The following is a 21510-nucleotide window of genomic DNA, read 5'->3' on the forward strand; positions in this document are numbered from 1 at the left end:
TAACGCGCGTCTCGCAACGTGAACACCCACACAAGCCGGACTAAAAACCGCACGGAGAATCGAGAGCGGAAGCGTACTTTAAAGAGAACACTCGAGAGAGAGAAAGAGAGAAAAAAAGAGAGAGAAAGAGAACGCGCTCCGAAAACGACCTTGTCCGCTGCGCTCGATCGCGGAGAGTTTGCGTTTGTTCTTCTCTTTCGAGACCGCTCGAGCGCGGTTTCTCCCTCGATATATATCCCTCGATCACGGGGGAGAAGAATGATCCCGCCCCGACTTCCGGCGGATCTGTTTACAAAAACACGGCGCGGAACACACAACGCACGTGTTACAAGCGAGAGGATCCTCTAGACGCGTCGCACGCGAAACGCGACGCCTGCGCAACACGAGAAATCCACGTGCAAAATGCGAAAACCGTGCTGCTGCTGACCCAATGCCCTGTTATGTGTGCGTGTGTGTTTTTTTTAACATTGTAACGTACGTATCGGACACGATGATGGTTCTAGTAGTTCTCTCCGGCGCGGATTGCGAGATTGAGTTTCTCTTTACGGTTTATTAACTCGATAAAATTTCAGAAGTGCGTTCGCCGTTTAATATAAAAACCGCAAAAAGACCATCTCGTTCACAATGGAATTTCACGTTTTAGGCGCCTTCGCGAACTCCCTCCCACCCCTTCCTCTTCGTACGTCGCTTCGCGAAATGAGAAAAGTGAGTTATATTACCCGAAAACGAGGGGGCTTGAACGTGTTTAAGCGTTAATCGCGCGCGTCCGCGCGCTCACAGACAGTCCGCGTTCTTTTTTTTTTTTTTTTTTTATCGTCCGCGGAAGATTCAATTTTTCCGAGGCATTATTCATAGCGCATTACCGCTCTACCGGCGTAGCGGAATTACCGGCGCGCACGCATGCGCTATTATGCACGGCAACTTGTTCAACGACGCCTACACTTGGTCAAGTCCCCCCTTCCCCTTTTCGTCGACGTACAAATGCGCCGTAATTAGAAAAGTATACGTGTAAGCGGCGGTGTTCGTTGACACTATCACGGTCTGCGCGCCTCCAACCCCCGCGCGTAGAAAAAAAACGCGGTTACATTCGATATTTTATGCATCACGCTACGCGAAGCGCGCATTGCACGCGCGCCGCGCTTTTCTCGCTTCTCTTCTTCGTCTTTCTCGCCGTTATTATTCGTGTCAACCATCTGTGTAAGCACACCCGCGGTCGACTATAGGCACGGTGGATGAACCACTCGCTTCTTGCGATCGATCGATTCTCCAATTGCCCCCGTCGTCGTTGTCGTTGTCGTCGTCGTCGTCGTCGTCGTCGTCGTCTCCTTACACGCGATTCTCCCCCCCTCTCTCTCTCTCGCTCCTCCTCTCTCTTCGCGCGCGCGATAGTCTTTCCTGTTCCGCTCGATGTGATAAAATCTTTCCGCCGATTTCTGCGGAAACCAGATTAAAAAATTCGAAAGAAGCCGGGGGAGGAGGGGAGCGAATTTATTTCTTCCTGCGGATATACGAACGCAAAGAATTGCATCAAGTTACCGCGGAGAATGCGGTACAAATTAAAATAATAATGGATAATAAAGTGTAAATTCATTCTTGCGCGAGCACATAGATTGTTTTTTTTAAAGCGTAATTGTTTTAATATAAACTCGGCTGAATTTTTTTACTTCTATCTGCGCACACTTTCGTCGTTAATTTTATATATTGCGGTAAAAATTGTGTGCATTACACCGGTTGTATTTGTGGAAAAACATTAACATTATATGCATTAAGAATTGCTCACGAAAATTCATATAGAGTTTTTCACATAAAATTTGTAAAAAATTTAGGTTACTTTAATTTCGTACGAGGCACGTGAATACGGTTCGCGCGTTTTCTGCAAGTAAAAAATTCGCGACGCAAATCTCTTCACTACGAGAGAGTCTTTGTAAATTAGAAATTTATTCCGCCGTCGTGGGGCTTAGCTACGGATTTCCACAGAATCGATTCTGCGGTTAAAACGCAACAGGTTTTTCTAAGACGGAAGAGAAGAAATCTGAACTTCTCGATCTTTGCACCATTCAGATCAAGATCTTGCTTTTTTTGCGAATTGAAAATCGCTTATTACCTATCTGCTGTATGCATATACACATGTGTGTGTGTGTGTGTGTGTGTACATTACATATAAATTTCAAAAAGCTACATAAATTCAATGTGAAAAAACCGCTTGTTTAATTGAGAAATATGACAAACAAATTAACTTGCACGTTCAGGTCAAGATCTTGCTTTTTTTGCGAATTGAAAATTGCTTATTACCTATCTACTGTATGCATATACACGTGTGTGTGTGTGTGTGTGTGTGTGTGTGTGTGTACATACATATAAATTTCAAGAAGCTATAAATTCAATAAAAAACCGATTGTTTAATTGAGAAACATGACAAACAAATTAACTCGCACGTGTGTGTGTGAGATGACTTGCACAGATAAGCGTAGCCTTCAATAAATATTTTATATTATTTGTACGACGCGCGTGGACACGTGTGACAATAAACGGGATATACTGTTACACTTATCTTTACTTACGACAAATTTGTTTGTTTTGTTTTTTTTTATAAATTCTAATTTTTTCTCGCACACGTATCTCTGACAAACAAACAAACAGTTCGTGAAAATCTCAGCGATATATGTTTATACGTTCCACCGGATTATTTTAATGAATCTTTGCTGTTTCATAATAAATTTTATTTGCGCGCAACATATGTATAACTAATAGAGACAAGATCGTTTTTTGTTACAGACGCGCGGTTGCGCACAAATTAAGACAGGGGGTAAAAAAAATAAATAACGCACCGGTGCGTGTATATTTGCGCGAGCGTGTCAATGGTTCTTTGACATCTAGCTTCTGTGTCCCTTCCCCACCCCTCAATCGTCCGGCGTATTTTATGGTGGCAGTGTCTCGGTTGTTAGACCCGTTTATCTAACGTTGTTCCAGTCCCAACCAACGTCGTCGTATCCATCGTCAGCGAATCATAAAATTCGCAGCAGCCAGATACGCGATACAATCGTCTACGTTTCGCTCGTTTACTACGTGTATATACGACGCGCAATCGAAACGAGCATAATGAAAAGCGGTGAAGTATCGTCGTAAACGGGTAATAAGAAGACACTGCCGTATCTAAGAGAGAGCTGGAGGCGGGATCACACAGAGAGAGAGAACGCGCGGCTACATATCCTTGAGTTAAAAATACTTATCTCACGAATTTCAATCGGCAGGATTACAGACACGCGTGGGAATAGGACATGAACGTTACACACGGACCCCCGATATTATATTATATTGCAACGTGACCTCTGATATTCCATTGTGTTTTAATGCGTTTTAATATTTATTATGTTTCCTCTTGTATTTTCTTATATTGTTTTTTCATCCAACCGATATATATTTGCTACCTTTCATATATTTACTTATTTCCCATATCTCTCGTTATTATTATTATGCGAGTTGGAAAAGGAAAAAGAGAAAAATTACATAGCATAAAATTTTCTTTATGCTCGCGCGGTAAGATTTAACGGACAAGCGGAGTTTGCAATTTTACAATAATTGTGTGTTTTAGACTCTCATACACGTGGATTAATTTCTGTGTCTTTATCTTTTTTACTAATAATTATTGTCGTTTTCACTAGTTAGTAGTGTGTATGTCATCAGTTTTTTTTTTTTTGTCTATAAAATTATACTCTTCACGCAAAACGGTGAAAAATTCTAATGCGCGGTTGTGTTCGACGAATTTCCAGACTCGCAATCAAAACGCACGCCGATTTTCAGCACAGTCCTCCCGCGTAACTCACTTCGCTCTATCGATTAAAAATTTCCTTTCTATCTCCGGCGGATCAAGCGCGTCACGCGACATCCTATCGCTCTCTAGCATCGCGACGAGGGGAAAAAAAATCGAATCGCGGCGGGGTCCGATCGATTCGCACAGCTGGTTTCCTGCCGCACACGCAAATGCGTATCTGCACATGCATATATGCAAGCAGCGCGCCACCAAGCGTCATCACGCTTAACACACGTGTTACATGTGCGCAAAGACGCGTGTGCGTGTGCCCACGGATATAGTAAGCGCGCGCGTATGACGCGCGACACAACATCGCCGCGTGAACGTAAGTGCGTAAGCGCGGCGTACACGCCGCTACGCACGTGTGTAGGTCTGTACGCCTTCACACATCTCTCTTCCCTCTCTCTCCTCTCTCTCTCTCTCTCTGCTCTGCTGCTACGAATTCCACGTCGGATTGGCCATTGCAGCGCTTTCCCCCCCTCCTCTCTGGGCCGCCTGTGTCGTCACTACGGCCTATTCCATTCAGTCACCCGTACGGGCTCGAATGTTACTACTGCCGCTTGTGCATTATATGTCCTTCTCCCTCTTTCTATCTCATACTCGCGCTTCTTCCTTTCTTTTTTCTCTCAGTCGTTCCTACAGGAAGTGCAGGTGTCTTCTTCTGACTAACGCGTTCTCTCTCTCTCTCCCTCTTGCTCGCGCGCATCTCTCGTTCTCTCACCACGCGACAGCAGCGTGTCGCGGAAACGTTTTCGCACAGGTTTCCAACCTGACCTACGCGCGAGCGAAGCACGACTAGGGACGACAGAGACCTCGACGCAATGTCATCCGGTAGCAGAGGAAGGGCGAGAGAAGGTAAAACGAGAAAGAGAGAGAAGAGAATGCGGTTTCCTTCTCTCTAGGAAGACTGAAAGTAGCTCCGAGCGAGCTTCTTCGTGCGCTCCTAAGCGATGATTACAGTTTCTTAGTCATCCTCACTATAGGCTTAAAACCCCCCGTCGCTATTGCTTTGAAAGCCTGTCCGATGTCATCATTATAACATCGCATTTATTTTGAATCGATCGTCGTTTCTCCGCAGGTGTGACAACAAGAATCGCGGGGATTGAAATCCAGAAGGATCGCAAGAGAGTAAGAAAAATCCGGTGGCATACCTAATGCTTATTCCCTCACGCTGTTGGAAACCGGCTCGTGAGAGAGACCGATGAACGATGCGGTGTATCACTCGGTGGAATTCTCGTCCCCGGAAGCTCACCAACGTCGACTGGTCTCGTAATTCATCACGCGAACCACTTCTCGTTTTTATTCAACTGCACTGCGCTGCGGTGGATCAATTCGAATCACTGTCGTGTCGCGCAGTAATTTCCCGCCCGCCCGCCCGTTTTAAAAATTATTCGACAAATATGCGAACAATAAACGGCAAAGCAGAAAAAAAAAAAAAAAAAACAAAAACATATGACGTTAGAGTTTCCTTCATCAAACTGCGTGCGATTGCAACGCACAAAGTAAAATATACGACTTCATATACCGATATGAAGTAATATTACTTTTCGTATGCGAACGCGTATGTGTATATATCGAGGGGAGAGGAAGAGGGAAAGAGACGAGAAAGACTAGCACAAAGTGACCGATAATTTTTCCGGTTCAGTTTTACGAAGGTCTACGACCCTGGTAAACACGCGGCAAACGTGCGATATGCATTATCAAGGGCTCACGCATATCAAATTATACGCCGCGCATTTGTTACTGATTAATTCTTAATACATATTCAGAGACGAGAGATTGTTTGTATTTTCAGAATTGCTTGAAATATAAATGCAAATTTACGAAAAAAACTTCTTCTTTTATTCATTTGAATGAATATACAAATTAACTTTGTTTGTTTATGTGTGTGTGTGTGTGTATGTGTTTTTATATATAGAGATTATATAAATTAAACAAAATTTAAATTTGTAGCTTAACAAAAAAAAAAAAAATAAAAATAAACTGACTCGTATCAAACGATCGCGAACAACGTGTAACACGCGACAACGCTTCGACCCTTTGCCGCGAAAGAAAGTCAGTCGCGCGATACGTTAAAATAGCCGACTATAGTCTCCCGAAGACTACAGCGAGAAGCTCCTCGGGTTTGTCCTCGCACAGACGTATCGCGCGAATGCACGCTCGGTTGTCTCTCCCTTTTCTTTTCCTCTCGCTCTTTCCTCTTTGTTCTTTCCGCGCGCTCTCTCTCTCTCTTTCTCTTCGTCTTTCTTATACTCCTTTTATCCCGGCGGAAGAAAACGCGAGTCGAGGAGAGAAAGAGCTTGTAATCCCCGTCGCGCCACTGCCGCGCTTAGAATACAGCGAACGTGGAATTCGCGATTCTATCGCGGCATCCGATACACACGCAGTCTTTACAGACCGCTTTGGAGTTTAGACGTTCGTCCTTTTTTTTTTTTAAAGCCTTTCCGATGTACGAACGGATTGCAATAGATAGACAGAAAAAAAAAATCAAAGCAATGTAACACAAAGGACCGGCAATATTATGCTTCAAAAATTAATCCTTTGAAAAGCGGAAAGCGCATCGGTAATTTTATTATTATTATTTTTTTGTTTTTAACGGAGATATACATTGAATTAAAAAACCAATAAAATTTTATATATTTTATACAGGAAAAAAGGAACATATTGAGTGAAATTCAATTTCAACGTATAATGTATGGCAAAAAGTAATTACGCGTTGTTTTTCGTGCCGATAAATAAAGAGCGACGAAGTTTATAGCGGAGAAATAAAGTTGTTTTATGACACACGATGTTACAGCCCCAGCCTGCCGTTATAATGCGAGCTAAAATATTTATTTTCTATTCGAAAAAATGGCTATGAGAAAGAAAGACAGACAAAAGTAATTTGTTGAGTCACTCGGGTACGTGCTATATAGCATCGTCCGATCGAGGACGCGCGGCGTGTCTCTACATCGGCAACGGCCCACACAACACGCAGCTACGATTCCCGTTTCTTTTTTTTCGTCGCAAAATCGATCGATATCGATCGCGCAAATGAAACTTTCACGAAAGCGCGATGCTTCTTCCACGACAAAAAGGGCGCTACTTTGTGTGAAAACGCGAAATAAAAAGACACAGCGCGCAATCATTTGAAGAAAAAAAAAACCAAGAACATCGCTTTCGAGACTATAGTCGACGTTCTTCGAACATCGATACTCGAAAGCGAGCAGCAGGCAGAACTGGCTAATAATGCCTTCTATTCATGCCCTCGTCCCCGTTGTGCATTTCCTCCGCAAGTTAAAGCGGCAAATATGCGAGAGATCCTGCACACATCGGTAAGTGAAAAGAGAACCTCTAAAAGCCTCGGTTTTTCCTACACATACGCGGTCACGCGTCGGTCTTGTTTAAACTTTCAGCGAGAGAAAGAAAGAGCCCGCGCACGACAAAAAGAAAGTAAAGAGAACCCAGTACGGAAACACGTACGGAAAATAGAGACAAGATAGAGATTATATTGTTTCCGAGGCGCGGTTTTAATGTGTGCCCTGAAAAGAGCTTCCCCCTAACAGGAAGTAACGTGCAATAAAACTAAAACACATGAGAAACAAGCGCGATAAGATAAAATTATCGAGACCGAGTATACGCACATGCCGAGAACTGCGGCAAGAACATGTACGTGTAATAATAATAAAGAGACGGAGCGCGACAGATGTTTAGAAAGAGAGGAGCGAATTTTATTTTTGTGCCCCGGGATCAAATCTCCTACGTAGCGAATAATCATTTGTACTGATAAGTGCGACCAATAACGAAATCACCAGTAACGTTTTGCAGAAGAGAAGCGACACGATTAAAGCGAGACAGCGACGGAAAGTGCGACGCGAAGAAAAACGATCAGGCAGATGGCAAAAGACGAGAATTCACAAAGTGAAAAGAAAGAAAATGAAAGTTGGCGCGGATAGAAACGAAAGAGAGAGAGAGAGAAAGAGACGCGAGACGAGCAAAGGGCACGTGGAATTGGACAGCGAAGGGAAGGGCACCTCTTTTCTCGCGTTGGCAACGCGCCCTCCCGCGGGACGCGCGGCGGGGCGGCGCGGCACTGCGCGCGGAGCGACGAACGGGAAATGCTCGTGGCGCGGCGTGGCGTGTGTATCTCTCTTCGTGATGTTATACCGCGCGCGGCTTGTGCTCCGTCGCGTGCGCGCACGGACAGACGGAACCGTATGAGTCGCGGGGTACGCGTAGAGCCTAGGCACGATACTGAGGACCTCCGCGATCCGCGGCGGCTCGGCGCTTTCCTCAAGAGGGAGGAGAGACGCGGGAGAAGGCGAGACGAAGGAGAGGGGATCGTGGACGACGGCTGGTTGAGGAGGAGGGAGGAGACGGGAAGCCGGCAGGATAGAGGCAGGGGCAGAATTCTCTCTGTTATAGATTAAAATTTTTTACGGGGAAGATATTGATTGTTGCTTTTTATTAATGTAACATTAAAGTGGTGCCCGCGGCAGTGGGGGTGATCGCGCCCCGCTGTGCCTGCGTTGCGTCCAGTGGAGGGGCCCCCTCTGGAATAAACGGAGTGGGGCGATTGAGTAGGGATGGCAAAGGAGAATCCCGCGGCGTGGTGGGAAGAAGGGGATCAGAGACGGAGGCGCGCAGCGACAGGGCGAGGGGAGGAAATAAGAACGACGGCCGGTAGGGGGATGCGGAGAAGAAGATCTGAACGGCGGCGAGGGGAAGAGGCGGGCGGTGGGAAAAGGGGCACGGGAGAACGCGTCGCGAGGCGCGTCGGCGGTAGAGACGACGGCGAGTAGAGGAGACGGACGGCGGAAGGGCTCGAAGCGGCGGAAATGCCATAAATACGAACATTTTTCGTAACGTCTTGCAGCCCTGTTTTGACAATCATCCCCTCCACAACGACTCAACGTGCCCTCTCCGTCATACGATTCCTACTACCTAGACGGCGGTGGTCCCCCTCGGAACCCCGCTTGCTCGCATCGTTCCTTCTCACCCTACTCGCGCTCTTTCCCTCCGTTCGTTTCTCTCCCCTTGCTCATCCTTGGGATCTTAAATACGTAGATACACTTACACACATGCGGGGGACCGACGGCCTCACACACGATGTCTCGCACACCCTTTCCGCCTCACCTAACCGAGCACCACGCAGACTCGTCCCCTTTCTTTCCAAACCCACTCCACTCTTCGCCCCCGTACCCCACGGCCTATTCTTCTACTCGCTTTGACATTTTTCGCGAGTTAAGGCCCGTTCGAACTTCGCGGAAATCCATCTTGCGCTGACTCGCCGCCGCCGCCGCCGCCGCCGCCGCGCCCCTCTCGTTTTTTCTTTCTCCCTGTCTTCTCGGTTCTCTTCTCCTCCTCCTCCTCCTCCCCCGCCTCCCTGCCGAGCGCTTTTTTAATCTTTTTTTTTCTGCAATTCTTTGCCTCTCTTTTTTCGAGAAGACGGAGAGAAGTCGACGGAGCGGATCGATGCTTCCTTTCGAGACACCGACGATGAGCAAGAAAAGACGAAGCGAAAAGACCTCCCCCCCCTCGCCACAGGCGGGCCTCGTAATTGTCGATTTACCGACGACCTCGACGCTTACGTCGATGTAACTTGTCACCGCATGTCGCGTTAGCACACACACACACACACACGCGCGCAGAGCGTCGGATTGTAATTGAGTCGCGGAGAGAGATTGCGAAAGGGAAAATGATTAATGGCGTCACACGCGACGCGATCGGATCAGAGGTGAGATTAATCGAGGGAAAACGCTAATACGAGTTCATCGCACGCTCGATTACGTATGTAACCGTTATATGTACGCCAATCTTCATAATCCCTCGCGCGTTGTCTCGTTGTCAGCTGCATTCTCTCTCCGATCTCTATGAGCGGCAATTCCGAGCCGTTAAAACCATTGAAGGCTGAACCATTGAGAACATCAAGCCCGAAGAGAAATCTTGTTTTATCCGCGCTTTTACACAACGAGGTTCGTGTGTCTTTTCTTTCGCAAAGAACATTCCGATCGAACAAACGTTCTTTTGCAAATAATAATTTGAGGAACAAGTTCACGCATTTTCAGTTTCAACATAGCACACACACACACACAAAAACGAACTCTGTTCTTCTCTGTTGACTCTGGGAATTTCCTAAAGGGTCTTCGTGTCAGGTTAAAAAAAAAAGAAAAAAAAAAGAAAAAAAAAACCAGTTTCTTTCGAAATAGCACAGAAAATATTGACTTCTTAAACACTCGACAAAGTCGCATTTGTCATTCACAGCTCTTCTGGGAAAGAATGGTAAATATATCGAATTTTATTTTCCCTCGAAGCACGACGATCAAACTTCAAGGATTAACAACAGAAAAGTCAAAGGACGCAAATGAATCATTTTTTTTTTATCGTCACGAAGATATAAGCGTATAGTTCATTTTCGAAAAAAAAAAAAAAAAAAAAAAAAAAAAAAAAAAAAAAAAAAAAAAAAAATATGTACAGAGTTTTATTAGTAGAGCTCGACATTGCTATTCAAGGACATGATTCGCAAAAGTGCCCGTCACAATGCCTCTTAAAGGGTCAATTCGCATTACTTCCGCGTCGTTTCGCCGTTCTCTCTTTTAACGGAAGTTCAAGAAAGGAAGAGATGGAAATCGGAGGAAGCCACTTCAGGATCCGAGAGCGCGGTCGGATTGTATTTCGGCGTCACCGTATTCATCGTTCCTTCGGTCGCTCTTCACCATCCCCTCTCTCTCTCTCTCTCTCTCTTTACTTTTCCCCCTGCCTCTTCCCCCGAAGTCGAAGCCCTACAGAGAAAGGAAGAGAGATCCCTGAGGGTGGTGGTTCACACAGACCGACTGCACATCATCCGTGGCAGTCGTCGCGCGACGATCGATTTCAAGCCGATTTTATCGCGGAAGAACTAGAGGGTTGCAAACAATACCGGCGTATCGTCGATACATCGATATCTTCTGTGTGGAGCCGCGGTTCCGACACACTGTTACATCTCTCTCTCCTCTCTCTCTCTCTCTTTTTCTTTCTCTCTCTCTCGCTTTGTATTCCGTGTGTGAAAATAGATTGTAGTTCGTACCCAATGCAACAGTTGGTTCCACTATTAAAAATTTCGAAGGTCTTTTCGTTAAAAATATTTTCAGTGTTTTCAGAAATTGACAGCATGATGTAGTCTCTAAAAATACCGCTAATGTGTCTTTCCTTCTTCGATAACGAGGTCAACGATGACCTTGTTTCGTGTTTTCGAAAACTTATCTCACCACTACGCTGCGCGAGAGAATATTATCCTCTCGTTAGAGATTTCAAAATATACACAGCATAAAGTACACACATTCGCGACGCGCTACGTTGTTTCACACACACAAAAAAAAAAAAAAAAAAAAAAAAAAAAAAAAAGAAGAAGAATGTTAATCTCAACTCCAATAATATATTTGCGCGCGTCAATATTTTTATTTCATATCAGGCACGACACGTTTCGCGAAAAACTTTTTAAGTATCTCTCACACGATAAGGCGGAGCAGGAGAGATAGTGTTGTACGAAATGTATTTCGAGCACTGAAATAGAACTTGCTCATTAATTTTTATCGTTTTTATTTTCATACCGGCGTTTACGCGCTGGAGTTTATTCTGTGGAAAAAAAAGAAAGAAAGAAAAAAACGTTTACATCGTGAAATACACACGACGACGACGTCTGTATTGCGCGCCTAAAAAAGTGTTTAAAAGAATTTTCAAGTACTTTGAGAGCGAGGTAGGGAGATGTTGTACGTTTTTTCACCAAGACATTGCGGTGGTGTTTGTGCATCCGCGCAACGCTAATCCGTGTGTGAACGATACTTAAAGCATGACGTGGCGGCGTTCGGCGAAGTGCAAACTTGGTTTCAAGACTGCTGATAAAATAGCGCACAGCCGTCTTTATTCGATTTGCTGGGTCGGGCTGCGCGAAACCGTTTTATCTTATCGCGTTACGAAAAAGAATTTTGATTACGAAGTAAGGTAGACCGGACCCCCCTTTGCGTGACCAACCACGACGTCCGATTCGTTGATCGTCGTTTGATCACCGCACATCACGCATCGGGAATCGAAAGAGAGTTCGTCGAAGAGTTTCGTCAAGATACCAGACAAGAGAGCGAACTAAGAGAGGAGGGCGACTCGGAAAATAAAAAAAAGAGGGAGAGACACAGGGAGTCTTAATTTATTATATAGAGCCGGAAAGGGATGCGTTAATACGTCAACTGTCGTCTTCTGCGCTTTTTCTCGCGCTCGCGGATCAAGCTCCTCGACGTACCCAAAGTGTTCGCGATTGCGTTTCCGTTAAAAAAGCTTTGAAGAGAAGAGCGCGAGTTCTTCTCAATTATCAACGTTGACGTTCTTGATAAGCTTTAATTAGACCACGATCCATTTATGGAGTTCAAAACAGAAATGACGCAAGGCACTGTAATTTGTTCGGCTGCTCGCTTTAAACATAAGGTCGTGTTTGAAGTAACAGAGATCTCATAAATTGTAGACTTAATTAACTCCTCTCGCCCGAACAACACTGCAAAGTTGAAATCTACCGAGAGAACGTTTCTGATAAACACAAAATACTTATTTGTTTTATTGCGGACACGTTAAACTCGTTGGAATTATCTCAACGTCAAATTCATAATATCTCGAATAAATAATTTGCTTGATATTAAAAGTTAATTTTCTGACATTGGCGGTTTTTAGACACACAAGCTGTGAAGCAGCCATGTGTTCTCTCTTCTCTCTCTCTTTCTCTCTCTCTCTCTCTCTCTCTTTCTCCTCTTGTCTTTCGGAGCAACGAGGATCAGTCTCATTAATCCACCTTCCTGCCGTTTGTCCCCACTTTAGCACGGCGCGATGAGCCGAGGCCAGGTTTAATTCTCAAAGAGTGATTTCCCGAGGAGGAAAAGGAAGAAGGAGAGGACATGCGCGCGCTAGTCACGCTCGATCGATGCGTCATAAGCGATTAATCTATTTAACCTATTCGCGGCGGCGGCGTCGTCTGTTCCCACTGATCCGAGAAAAGATTAACGTCGACGTTACATCGGATTTCTCCTTTTTGTAGCGACTTGGATGTTTTTTAATTTTAAAATCAAAAAGCAACCGCGCGTCAACTCTCACTTCGACGTAAAAATCGGTTTTTCGAATTTTAAACGTTGAAGACGAATTCTCGCTCCTCAATCCGCGACGACCAAATAGTCTCGTCTGACAAGAGAGACCTGAGAAAGTACGTGCAAATATAACACGATACATTTTCAACACGAGAACTCGTAACGGTTAGACTCGCAGCTTGAAATTGCGTCACCGTGGTGTCACGTTTACGGATTTCGAAATTGCTTTAGGTAACTTTCGATCGGATTTTAACGAAGCAATTCGGACTTTTGTTCGGCGCGCACAGCACAGTAACATTTACGCCCACGTGAATTCGCGCAACACGTTCGACGAAAAAAAAAAAAAAACGGAGAGGAAAAAAGAAGGACTTCGTGGGATATTGAGTATCTCCGATCGGTTTGTTTGCCGTGAAAAGGAGTATAATACAAATCTCTAAATAAACAAAGCGCACACCGAGCAGCTAAATCAAAAGTATCTTTGAAATCTCTCATATCACAATTTATACAACTGATTGTCTCTTTGTATTTATTTTAGAAAAAAAACCTACTCTCTCGCGATACGAATCTTATCGTCTTTTTTACGAAATTTCTAAGAGTCTCGAAAAAAATTCGTCGCGAGGTTGATCGTCGAGAATTGATTATCGCGTTCCGGAACGGACCGCACACGCGATCTCCGCGCAATGAAAAGGGTTAAAGGTCAGCTCTCTTTTTCTCTCTCTCTCTCATGAGCTGATACGTGAGAGCGGCACGTGGCCCTTGTCGCGCGCGCGCGCGCACACGACGAATTAATGAAGGCCGATTATGCGGCACGCCGCTTCCCACGCTCCGCGACTCTTGGCAGTGCGCGAGTTTACATATCGCGCGGCAATGCGCGCGTTCGGCCCGTTGGGAGGAAGAGACGCGCGCGCGATGGGATCGGGACAGGTCGGGCAGGTGGAAAAAGAGGAAAAATGAATCATGTCGCTACTCTCTGGCCTTCCGGCGTACATACACACATCGTGTATATGTACACATGCATATTTTATATATATATAATATNGCTTCTTTGCCTCTTTTCTTAAAAATACATGAAAATATACATATATATATATATATATATATATATATATGTATTGTGTGTGTGTGTGTGTGTCTGCCAAAAGAGCCGCTCTTGGTTCTAGCGCGATGAATGGTTTTTCTGGCGCGGCACAGCATTACACCGCGAAGCACTGCCTCTGTATCGCAGCAAAATGCTTCGCCACGTACAGAGAGAAGTCACGGTAGAGTAGCAACGCGGGTGTGTTGTACGCGGCGCGATTTAATTGCTTTCGGCCGAAGCACAATGTTATCGCCGTGACGCTTTACTTTTGCATGTCCGACGATTTGTATCGTTTTTAATTAGCGGCACGTGTAACTGACAACAGTCATCGACGGCGGCTTATAATATCGGCGATAAAAAGCGGAATTCAAATGTGGACTGTCTCGTCCAGGAAAGACGAGAAAAAAAGAATATCGAGAATAAATCTTGAATCGTTGGATTACTCTGCAGTTTCTAACGTTTGCTGTTTGCTCGTTTCTCTAATTAGTTCATACTTATCGATGCAAATATATTACCGAGATTGTATGTGTCTCTCTATTGTTGGTTTTTTTTTTTTTTTTTTTAATCAAACGAGTATGTCAAACCTTACCCGCTGTATAATCCGAAAGAGATTACATCTCAAAACATTGATCCACTTAATGTAGAGAATTACTTTCAAGTAGCTTCCATTTAGACGCGAGTGATCACAATGGCCGCGCGTCACGGGAAATTGGTTTCTGTTTTAATAAATATCGCATCACTAATTCTCTCCCCCCCTGTCTGTCTCTAGATTCTATAGCGCTTCAAAAAGAATCGCTCGATACATATCAACGTCCGTACGAGAGTCCCCTGTGATAAAAAAAAAAAAGAAAAAAGAAAAAAAAGGACACAGAAAATCGTATTGGCGAGCCGTGCCGACGACAATCGCGAAATCAATTCGCATTATTCGTTTAAAAGTATGTACCGCCTAGTGACGTCAGCAACAAGAGCAAGAAAAAGTAGAGAACGAAAACGGAAAAGAGAGAGACAGAGAGAGAGGAGGAGGAGAAAGGGGAGAAAGGAAGGTAGGCGTGTGTAAAGGGGTGTCGAGCGGAGGCAAGTGGCCCCGTCTGCCTCGTCGATGCTCTCAAACAATCCCTTTCCACCACCGTCGCGCTCGCTCGTGCCACCACTATCACACGACCACCTCTTCCGTCGCGGAGGGCGGGGGTGGGCTTTCCACCCGCCGGTCCGTCGTCTCCGCTCTTTCTCCGTCGGACACCCTGTCTTTCTCCATTTTGAGCGGCGCACCACCCCTTTACCATTCTCCACCCTAGCAGTCCGCGCGCACCTCACGTCCCTCGTATCGCGTCGACGGCACCCCCGTGTGCACGCAACCCCTTTCTCTGCCTCTGTTTCTTGCGATCGCAGACGCGCGAATTTTGCGACCCTCTGTTTGCGAGTTAGTTTAGATTACTTGAAAGCGGGTGTAAATTGAGAAATTTCGTCAAATAAGACGCGGAGACTTGAACGATCCTACGAATGAGGATTTTATAATTTCTTGGATTTATTTTTTACAACGCGATATTTTGTGGAAATTTTTCTTGTTCTCGTGTCACAAAATCTATTGCATTGTTTTAATAAATTATAATCTCGATTAATTTGTCATCAAAAATAGCGCACAATCGTGAATTTCGCGATATTCTTCCGACAGTGAAAATAATAAATTCATTATCCACGTGTAATCGAATTAGTCTCGTACAAAATTCGCATCGGTCGACCTTCGACTTACACCGCTGCGTCTTAAATTTTATGCATGACGCACCGTCGACGAGAATCGCTTCGAGTTTTCGCGTCGATAAAAGCGAAATAGAATAGAACTTTCTTGCTTTACGATAGCGCGAAATTTTATTGCCAATATCTGTGTATTATTAACGAATGCATTTGATGTGTGATGCTTGACCCACGAGCATTAATTGTGATGTTCGAAATGCCGCGCGCGTTTCACGTCCGACACACTTTGGCCGGAGCGGACATGTATTTCACGATAAAGCGAAACACCCGGCTTGCGGCTACTTTATCAACAGTTTTGTGATATTAGGTTGCAAAAGGCTCGTCGCTTTTTCATATAAACGTCGTTTGAAATTCGCGATATTAATTTACGCCAACCGAGTGTCAAACGCGGGATTGTCACGTGTAACTGCAATCCGGATATCACGTTTCTTTTGTAACATCCGCCAAGTGCTTTAATTACGAGTAAAATTGCCGCAATGAACACGATCGTATGTTATCCCTCGAGTATTATAAATTGTATATGATAAAGGTAAAAAAAAAAGAAAATAAAGAATATAATATAATAAATCAATAAGATATATATAGACGCGGAAAACAGCATCTTCTCTGAGAAAATATCGTTGTCTTTGTGGAAAATTAATACATTTGCGAAAAATCAAAAACATCAAAACGGACGACTCGCACTTCGAAAAAACTATTTTCATTAACTGATGTTTGTGTTTCTTGTGACCTTCTTTTTCATTCAATTTGAATATTTTCAAACAGTTTCAAAAAACATTTGCTTATTTTCCGACTTAAGTGTTAATTAATCTTTAGCCACTTGCACGATAATTTACAGCTGTGACGCACCCATATATATGTGATCTATACGTACATTTTTAATAATTAATAGAAATCGGAGAAATGACGTGTATGTATGATTTGTTAAATTAACGTCGTTTTTCATCAGAGAGGGTGAGGAGCGTTCGGAAACGACGCGAGAGGGCAGTCACATTTCTCGGCTGCATTCCGCGGCGCGAGCGGGTGGTGGGAGAATTATTGCCTCGCAAAAGCTGACGTAGACGTAGCGCTTTTACATAAATCTTACGGGCCTTCTATCGTCGTGGACGGCGGCGAGCCGGCATTGGTTAAATGGGAGAAGTTTTGCTTTTAGCGAGCCAATTCGCGAGCACCGCGAACGGGCAGGAGAGCCCATAAAATAGGAAGGGGGCGACGGAACGGGCGAGACACGAGAAACAATAAAAGTAAAGCAAAAAGGAATAAGAAAATAAAATGTAATATTGTCGATACACGATAAGAGAATAGCTGCGCGATATAGCCAATCAGGGGGACAAATATGAGCGGACATAAACGAGTATCTGTTCCTAATATGCGGTTTGCGTATCGATGTACATCGAACTAAATAAAATATTGAAGAACCGAGCCGCTGAAAAGCGCCGATATGGCGTAATAATACAACTCCATTACGCGATTGCAATTAAATGGACTTGGCTCTCTCTCTCTCTCTCTCTTTCTCTCTTTCTCATAAATCGGTTTACTGCGGATTAGATTCTTAAATTTATTGTTTATTTTTTATATCAGATTTATATCCGACGTTTATTACATGATATTTGTTCACGACGGTAATAATAATGCCGAATATAAAAAAATTTCTCTCGCGCACGGTAATAAATTACTACGATGAAGTAGTCAAAGATAGAAACTTATATCACAAAATGACAAATCTCTCACGCCATGGATTTACATATACGATATATTAAATCTTTCATCTTAGTGTTGTATTCTTCTTGTGTTTTCTTGTGTCACTCTAGGTCCAGTAACGATTATGTATTTTAAAATACATAATTACACGTATATTGTATATTTATATACATACACATTTATCAAACTTCATACTTAATGACTAATACATTCATTATATTCTCTTATTTCATATTCGTTAAATAATAAGTTATTTTTTTATCCACGAAAACGGGGATCTTTTCTTACGAAATATTAGCAAAAAAGCACGCTATAAATATTTGAGTAAAAAAAAAAAAAGAAAAAAAACGGACCACATTTCTTTTTTTTTTTTAGAATAAAAATATATTCGTAAGAGAGTTAAAAACGGCTTCATTATTAATCTTTCTTTTGAAGATTATTTTTAACTTCAGAAGAGATCCCGATTGGTTGAAAACTTATATTTGCAGATTAAGATATTGTGCAAATACAAGACAAAATAAATTGTTCGGCTGACCTCGGTCGAACGCTCAAGAGCGAAAAAAGCGCGCATTGTATCTCGCGGCCGAATCGCAAAAATATGTCCCCCGCCGTTGGCGACATCAACGTCCCCATTTTGACCGCCGCGTATTTAACACCTCCCCTCCCCCGGGATAAATTTACATGTCGAAGTTTCGGGGACATAAAACCGAACGAACGGGACGAACAACAACGCGTTCTGACGAATCCTCATTCGATGCGCTGACGTCACACGACCGACGAAATTGATTTTTCGACAGCGAAGGGGGACACGCGAAGGGGTGTGAGGGGCTCTCTAGTGATCGCCAAAAAGTGCAGATCCTGAATATTTTAATGGACAGCTCTCGGGACGCGCGCAGTCGATATCAGAGAATATCTATATCGGCCTTCTGCATCATGTGCCTTAATTAAAACGCTTACGCGTTATATTTCGGAGATGAAGCTCGCGCCCGAGTTCGACACGAATCGGAAGCGCATCTCTACTCTACGTGCATCAGTGACGGAAACGAAAAGGGTCAGGATTTTACATCGCGAAAAAGTGTCGGATATAAAAAGATTCTCAAGAGCGAAAAAAAAAAGAAAAGAAAGCAGAAAGAAATATAATATACAACATAAAGGAATAAATTAACAATTTATTCCAAGAGAGAGAGAGAATGATAATTTATTCCGCCGTAGGATTAGAAGCTGGCTTCGTGGACATTAATAGAATTCAAGAGAAGGAAGAAAACGAGAGAAAGGAAAAGGAAAAAAGTAACACATAAAAGGAAGCGCGCGGAAGGGGAAAGGAGACAGAGAGCAGGAAACAATAAAGAAGGAGAACAAATACATCAAGAATACTAAATTCGTCATCCACGTAATTATGGAAATGAGTCATGTCGAGTCGCTTATGTCATGTTCTATTTTTTCTTCAGCGTGTAGCTTGTTATGTATATAGATAAAAAATAAAATTAAATGAAATGTGACAATACAGATGTGACAGCTCGCTTATGAAATTCAAGAATAAATAACGTGGACGTCAAAATCAAAAATAGCTAATTATTTTAAAAAAAAAAGATATGACAAAAAATTTTCGAATATCTTTCATCGGGGTTTCTGAAACGTTACTTACGGCACTGTGTGCACTCGATATATACTTTGTGAATCACGGCCCGATATCGGGACGGCACTTGCTCGCGCTAAATTGAATCGCGCGATGATCCATTTGAAAGAACGTTTCGCCGAGAGCGGGCCGAGGGATCGACAGGTGCTCTCTCACCGATTTCGGAGGATTCACGTGCACGTGTCCCGCGAGAATTAATTCCAATCGGAGCCGCGCCACGCGCCCAGATATCGCGCGACCGGACACGATAGCGTATGGCACGGGAGGCGTTCGACGATTATTTCTCTCCGTACACCGCCCGTATAGCGTCCGTGATTTCGCGAAACTGTATTTCTGATTCTCCAAAAAAAATTGATGGAGGCGGTGTGTCCGATAAATCGCGAGAAAAATTTCGTAATTTCAAAAAATACGAATATAGTACCAAAGACATTGTTTTTTTCTTTTTTTAGTCGAACAACATACATATTTATAATTCTCGCATTTCAACGTTGGTTTCTTTATCGTAAAAATAGCTCGTGTAAATTGTAAATAGGTATTCCACTTTATCAGCTTAAAAAAAAAAAAAAACCATTTTCTCGTTTTTTTACATAATTCGAAATTCTGAGAATATGTAAAGTTTTAAATCGAAATTCGAAGAATTAACAAAGTTACTGGCTGTAAAGTAAAGCGACGCGCAGATGTACAAGGCGGAGTTTTTATAACGTTGCAAGTATGTTTTTTTATTTTGGGCGAACGTTACGACAGAATAAATTACGTAAGTAGCCATAACTTTAAATACTTCGTGAAGTTTTGGCAAAAGATAAAAAAAATCGAGCGTTCTATAACGTATCCGAAAGATGTTTGTTTTTGTTTTTAGTCGCGTAAAAGTAAAGCCGAGCAAGTAGCGCGCGTAAATCGGGTGAATTTATTTTTTATATGAAGCAACTAATTGCGGACGATCACGATCGTCGCGACCTAAAAAAAAAACGTTTTGAAAAACTATTAGACGTAAGACGAAAATGCTATAGGTATATCTTTATATTATTTCGATTTGTTCCCGGTGAGGTGAAAGTCCGGTTTCTCAAAAATAAATTTCCAAGTACGTCGGAAGGATGCGCGCCGACACAGAATGTGTCATTTATCTTCAAAAGAACGTTCTACATTCTATATCAGAATGCAAACTCACAGTCGAAATGACGTTAGAACATCAATTTTATTTTCCGTCTGATTCGACTGCAGTCGATCGCGGCCGCTTCTCTTCAAAGAACTTCAAATATTAACGCGTCGCGTTATTTCTAGTCTACGATCACTTTCAAGTGAGCTCCTCGCTAAAATTACGCGACACTGAACACAATTTTATCGACCGAGAAATTCTTCCTCGCCGGAAAACGTAATCAACGGAGTTAATCATATCGCTTAATGAGCTCCCACGTTAGTAAAGTTGGTCTATTTGTAATAAGAAAATTGCGAATTTCATATTCGTTAATTACTAATAATTCTTCCGTTTGTATAATAATGTTTCGAACGTGCCGTTGGACGCGAAGAAGAAGAAGAACCTACCGAGCGCTAGTTCTCCCGTTCCTACGAATCGAATGAATTTCCAGGCCGGCCAGATATAGCGAGAATCGGAGGGAGGGAAAAAAGCTTTGCACCGATCGATAATCTGACAGCAACAACAACGTTAAGCTTAAGCTCGTACACGTACAACGCAAAGGAGACTTTTCTTTTCTCTGTTTTACACACCGCGGACCTCGGCTACTTTTCTCTTCAAAGTATCAATCTTTTTTTTTCACTCTCGCAAGGTGTAACACAAAGATCCCCCAATAAACAGAACTTTTGCGGTAGATATACATATACATATACACATATATATATATATGTATATATCACAAAAAAGTATAACACGGGATATATTCCGAAAATTTTCCGACTCTGGTTCGAAGCAAAATATTTTTGATCTGAGACAATTCTTATACGAAGTATTTCAACGAGAATCTCGACGCAGTTAATTATTCAAACATTATCTTGGCAATTAAAGCTTGATTAATTTTACGATCAAGTCCGCTCGACCTTCGAATACACAAGAAACAATTTTGTCATTAACAAGATCCAAAACATTGGAAACATGTTGTTGACTTCTTAATTGCTCGCCGGGATCGTCCCGATATTTTTGATTTCACGTCGAGTTAAATATCTACAATTCTCGCGCGAATTACTCTAATATTATTATAATTAGACTTTGGATGCTCTTTCGCGACATCCGGACTATTATAGTCCGAATCAGGTGCGGAAACGCGAACCGAGTTAGGTATTAGTTAATACCTAGATTGAGGTTTATTAATAATTGGAGCGGATGGCCGTGTGCGCGCGCGCGCGATTTCTCGCGGATGGAATCCTCTCGCTCCGAGAAAACGCGGTGAGCTTGCCGTTCATGTGGAACGCGTAGTATACATGTGTGCAATTAGTGGCAATT

At 43.3% G+C, this 21510-nt stretch overlaps 1 protein-coding gene and 1 long non-coding RNA gene across 6 annotated transcripts in view; one reads left to right on the top strand and one right to left on the bottom strand.

The window, feature by feature from the left end:
• The window catches only part of LOC109853736, a 69213-nt gene extending 64264 nt beyond the window's left edge, over nt 1-4949 (top strand). Inside the window, exon 4 of the long non-coding RNA XR_002250144.1 lies at nt 4890-4949. This is a non-coding gene — a long non-coding RNA (uncharacterized LOC109853736). The remainder of the gene's footprint in view (nt 1-4889) is intronic.
• The window catches only part of LOC109853734, a 96211-nt gene that overhangs the window by 58562 nt on the left and 16139 nt on the right, over nt 1-21510 (bottom strand). Inside the window, exon 1 of one of the 5 annotated variants that reach the window (XM_020426110.1) lies at nt 4963-5144. The exons of the other annotated variants lie outside the window; for them this stretch is intronic. The gene's annotated coding sequence lies outside the window, so the exon portion shown is untranslated. Of the gene's footprint in view, nt 1-4962; nt 5145-21510 lie in introns of those variants that run through there. 5 annotated transcript variants of the gene reach the window in all.

The sequence above is a fragment of the Pseudomyrmex gracilis genome, unplaced genomic scaffold (assembly GCF_002006095.1).
Source record: "Pseudomyrmex gracilis isolate BER0280 unplaced genomic scaffold, ASM200609v1 scaffold_53, whole genome shotgun sequence".
Classification (NCBI taxonomy): Eukaryota; Metazoa; Arthropoda; class Insecta; order Hymenoptera; family Formicidae; genus Pseudomyrmex; species Pseudomyrmex gracilis.